We start from the raw sequence: 6,000 nt of genomic DNA on the forward strand, positions 1-6,000 counted from the left end.
TGTTTTAATTTTATTTTAAATATTTATCGATACTTCCTGTTTGATTATAGTATTAAATTTTCGTTAGTTAGTATTTACGTTTTTAAACATATGCAAGGAGCCGCAGAGATAAAACTTTCTCCTCTTCTTTTTGCTATATATATTAACTCCTTAACTTTCCGACTTTCAACTAATTTTCATTTATACGCTGACGATCTTCAAATCTACGTACAATCAAGTCTCGATGATCTCCCGCAAGCCATACAACCTACCAACAATGAGCTGGCAAAGATAGTTGACTGGAGTAAAAAATTTGGTCTTCTAATCAATCTCAAAAAGAGTAAGGTATTAATTATTGGCAGCCCCTATTTCACGACGAGAATTGATTGGGCCAGGATATCCCCTATCCATATCGATGGTGTAATTTTAAATTTTAGCCGTACAGTAAAAAATTTGGGGGTTTTATTTGATCAAAACTTATCCTGGGAGCAGCATGTTAAAGAAGTTAGCCGAAAATTATACGGTGCCTCCAGTATCCTTCGACGTCTTAGTAATTTTCTTCCCTTTAGTACCAAAACCTCACTGGCGCAATCTCTCCTCCTGCCTTTACTGGACTACGCCGATTCCTGCTCCTCCGATCTTAACGAGGAATTGCTAAATAGACTGGATCGTCTCCAAAATTTCTGTATCAGATTTATATTCGGTCTAAGAAAGTACGATCATATCTCTGCGTTCCGTAAGCGGCTAGGCTGGTTGCCAATTCGTCAGCGACGCGATGCTCATGTTCTTCATCTCCTATATTCCATCCTGTTCAACCCTAAAACTCCTTCCTATCTCAAAAATGATTTCAATTTTTTGGGAGCCCATAACTATAGCTTACGCTCTTCCGAAAATTATACCCTTGAAATCCCATCTCATAACTCCTCCTTTCTTGGCGATTCCTTTAAGGTCTCCGCAGTTAGGCTATGGAATTCACTTCCCGTCCCTATTCGCTTAGCTCCTTCTTTATCCTCCTTTAAATTTCTTCTGTACAAACATTACCTGTCCACATCGTATCCCGAACTTTCTTACTAACTACTAACTGACGTGAGACTTATCTTAAATTATCGTGATTTATGTGTCTTTTTACTCTTTAATGTATCTTTAATATTTTATTCCTGTTTAGTTTTGTTTAATAACTGTGTATTACATGTATTTTGCACTACTTGCCTATCTTATTTAATACATTTATTTTTTTCTTTACTCACAGTGGTTGCCTGGAAGAGATCGCTCGTAAGCGATAAGGCCGCCAGTTGCCCTCCTTTTGATTTAATTATGTTAATTTTTATTTTTTATTGTAGTGTAACGAAGTGTAAATAAATAAATAAATAAATAAAAAATAAAACAATTAAAATGTTGTCAATAGTAATTTTGCCAAATAAATTAATATTACTTGGTGAAATTTATGCTAGTTTGTTATTTTTTAGTATTAATGTCTCGTATACATTTTGGACACAATGTTAATTCGAAGTAATTTTGAGATACTTCATAATAGAGGTCAATTAAAATAAGTGGAGTTATCGCCATTGATGTAAAAAAATAAATGAAAATACATTATCTCATATTGTATATATTATAGGTAAAAATATATTACAAAGACAAGGATAAAGACAAAATACTTCCGTATAATTGCCGTTATATTAAACAGACTCCATAACATAACAGTTATCTGTCAACTTTATGTAGCATTCGCCGATTGCTATAAATCACTGGAAACTTATGTAATGGAAATGGTTTTGTTTAAATTTGCAGGCGAAAAACATGGAGTATATTAGTTCGATGTACTTTTTAAATACTTTTGATAGCCAGTTTCATAGTATTCAAAATGACTTAAAAATTGTAATATTCGACCAACATTGAGCAAACAATTCGCAAACATTTCAATACGAGCAGTTCAGTTCAGGAAACAATTTTACAAATATTTATAAAAATACGTACGTGAGATCGATGAATTCAATTCGTTCAAGCTTTGTCTCATGCAAAAGAATTCCAATTTCAACGAAACAACGGGTTTGTCTATAATATTTGTTAAATTGACCCAGAAATTGTACAAAGGTAGTGATTTTGAAAATTTGATTTGTAAATAGCCTCTCGAAAGGCCCTAATTTACTGAATCACTTTATTCAATTTGCTTCAGTCTGTTTGAGAGATATTTAATGAGACAGCCTCGGGATCATTAGGATATTTGAATGGATTTTTTTACGTACAACGGAGCCATTTTAGTTGAAGAGAAGCAAAATCGTTATTAGATTTGTCCTAGTTTCGGAAGAAATTAATAGTACGATTTCTTTAATGAATTAACTAAAAAAAATATATACCTAATTGAAAGATCTTTCCACTATTAGAATGCTGTATTTAGCCGGAACGAGTCGTTAAATAAATACTCTCTGCATCTCGCTTTGATTAAGTACGTTCCAATTGAACTAACTCCAAATATAAATACTATCAAACTAAATTAAGACCTTTTACTACTTTTGATTTTTTACAGTACATTTTTTTGTAGTCGTCAGGGGTGTTAATTTACTTACATATATGTAAAGTAAATAGTATTTCCAGAAAATTCCAGAAATATGCATCTTAACCTATTGTTTTTTTATAACCTTAACATTATTTATTTTGTCTCTATTACGATGTTGGCCATAGCTCAATGTATATACAAGAACTTTTACTAAATCTTACTCAAATAAAATGTCACAATGTATATGAAAACAAATTTATTACATAATTTTACTTTTCAATTATCGTGCTTAGGGATAATGTTAAGATATTTAAATATAACAGTTACACAGTTAAAAGTAGGTATTCTGTATAGTTAAGTTCATTAGAAAATGAACAGTCCAGTATATTTCGAAGCGTCTCATTTGCAAGTGAAATGCAGTGATATATTTACATTTTGTAGAAATACAGAATATATGTATTATAATTAACGATTATATAGAATGTAAAATGTATTTCAGCAAACGTATGAACTTTATCGAGTGGTCATATCATATGGTACTTAACTTCTTTAAAGGCCTAAACATTTTAAACTCAATTTTACGCAGATGAAGTCAGGGGGAAAAACTAGTATAAGACATAAATATTTATTTGTTTTGGTCACACATCCCTGTTCTCATTCCGACAACTGAGTTACAGTCCCCCAGAGCCCTATAGATGACCACAAACAAGTTCAATATATTGAGAAAGTTAACATGAGAAAAATGCCCGCAAATCGTTTGAAAGAATTAAATCAAAAGACAATAATTTGATCTAGATAAGGATGACTTTGCTTTATAGAATTTATAAAGTATTAGCCTTATATCTGACATGTAATTTCGTTTACTCAAACACATGCCACTGTATCAGTGCGAGCCTAATATCGAGACACTACTCTCAACCCTAACCGATATTTTGTTTTATTAATTAAATTAAATTGCTACGAATGTAAGTTCAACAATTTAAATCACTCTTGACCCACATCCCCAAAACCTATATTAAAGTTCATTTTAAATATCTCACATTTAATGAACTATCTATTGTTTCTAGTACAAAGTTTAAAAGCTGGCGATTATTTATTGTTATACCAAATAAACCAAACAATGCGTAGTGCTTATTATACTGAACAATACATTTGTTAGACAAAGTTCTTTGCATACTGCAAGCTTGGGATTTACTTTGTACATTTGTTTATATCGTAATATTTACTATCACTTAACGGATTAAACTATTTTGTTTGATTATTATTGTTGTTGATATTTTAGATTTATACGTACAACGGGAGCACTTGTTTGTTCTATTTAATCGTCAATATTAGAATAATTATGGCATTTGCGCTTAGCACTGACTATTCATCGTTTTATATTACAATTCGTGAGTATTGACGTATATATTTAAAGGTATAACTTTTTTAAGTACAGAATAATCTAACAATATAATATAATAATAAATTTGTATGAATAATTCTAGGATTGAGTATGCACAATTGTACCTACTCTATATTCTAAGTATATAAACAACACGAGGCCAGGGGCATGTCCAATGCCGCTATCTTCAAGGAAACCGCAAGTATTTTGGACCCAACGCATTGGCTCCGACACCTTACCTCAAATGCAGTCAACTTGGTATCGGCTTCGGTATCTTGGAGTTGGATAGTTTGTACTTTCCGTGAAATATCTCATAATGTGGTCAATTCAATGTATTTATTTATTTAGGAAACAAAACAGTTACATATATAATAAAACATAAAATTAGCACATTGGCTATATCCACAAAAAGTTTCACTGATTAAAATAAGACACAAAGCAAAACATGACAGCAGGACATTAGCTAAGTAGACAATACAATACAAAATATATAAATCAGGACAACGACAAACATATCAGTATATAAAACAAATAATAAATATACATAGGACAATAATAGTTGTTTCAACTTATTATTAAATGAGTCGATGATTTAAAATAACTTTTCTTTAAAGCACGTTTGGAATGATCTCTAACATGTTATCTTAATGCATTTTAGATCGTGGACATCATGGTTATGGTGGCCTGTACTAATGTACTAATATCACAACATACCTGACTTGCCAGAGTTTTCTATTTCTAGCACAAAACTGAACATGTGTCATGTCAGTGAAATATGTTTGCAATAAATATAAATATGAGTCTGTTATATTGTGGTTTCATTATAGATATACCCCCTTATATCATAAAAACTAAGCAGTCAAGTCAAGTCAGTAAATTCAGTTTTCAATAATATTTTGTCGTTTGTAATATATATTTTCACACGAAGTTAGTAATAATACAATCGATGTACCTTAAGAAAGTTTTTTATTATACGAAGAGCGTATAATACATCTTAAGGTACATCGATTGTATTATGAAACTTCGTGTGAAAATATATATTACAAACGACAAAATATTACTATTAGTATACGCTCTTCGTATAATAAAAAACTGTTTAAACTTGTACAAACTTTAAACCTGAGCTTAGTTTCAAAAGCTGGTAAATGATAAGCTACTTAAAAGTCGTAAAATTGATACTTTTAGTTGAATAATGCCACCCATGAACAGAGCCAGAAGTCTCACGAGCACATTGCTGGCGTAAGGTACACCGTAACTTTGAATAACGTTATTGACTGCGACATTTTTTTATATACCGAGAGAAATTATCCGTTGCGCTAAAATCGCAAACCCCGCAATAAAAGCAAACATTGAAGTCTGGATCGCTATCGCCATTGTAAGTTACTTGCACTGGTAATCTGACAATTGACACTTCACACATTCATATGAAAGTAGAGCGTGGCAAAATATTAGTATATATATATATATATATATATAAAAAGAGAAATTATCCGTTGCGCTAAAATCGCAAACCCCGCAATAAAAGCAAACATTGAAGTCTGGATCGCTATCGCCATTGTAAGTTACTTGCACTGGTAATCTGAAAAATTAACACTTCACACATTCATATGAAAGTAGTGCGTGGCAAAATGTTAGTATATGTATAAAAAAATACAGACATTACACAAGTAGATATGAACATTATTAGTGCTCACAAAGACTGAATAAAGTAGGAAACAAAGACTGCGCAGACAATGGTATCACGTTTGACCAACTATGAATATTGCACTTTGTAACGTTGTAGGCATATTTTATTTATAGCAACAGCTTATTTGGTCTAGTTACCACGTTCAATTGTAGATTATGAGGTCTCAGATTTGTTCACAAATTCGCTTACTAATTGGCTCTACGATTCAAAATACATCCGAAACGAGAAATTCCCTGTTCTTCTAAACCGCTACCCGCCAGTTTTAGCTGCAAATTGAAAACACGAACTTTTGAAATACAAGTAAGGTGTTTGAATATCCTCGTACCCTGTTGATTGAAGATTGAGAATGGAATTCACTCGAATAAGCGAAGCCCCGCCGTCGACAAGAATTTATCGCATGTTTAAGTTTTATCTATAGGCGTTTAGTGACTGACGCTTTAATTTTTTTTTACG

Source organism: Pieris brassicae, chromosome 6 (assembly GCF_905147105.1).
Source record: "Pieris brassicae chromosome 6, ilPieBrab1.1, whole genome shotgun sequence".
NCBI classification, from domain to species: Eukaryota; Metazoa; Arthropoda; class Insecta; order Lepidoptera; family Pieridae; genus Pieris; species Pieris brassicae.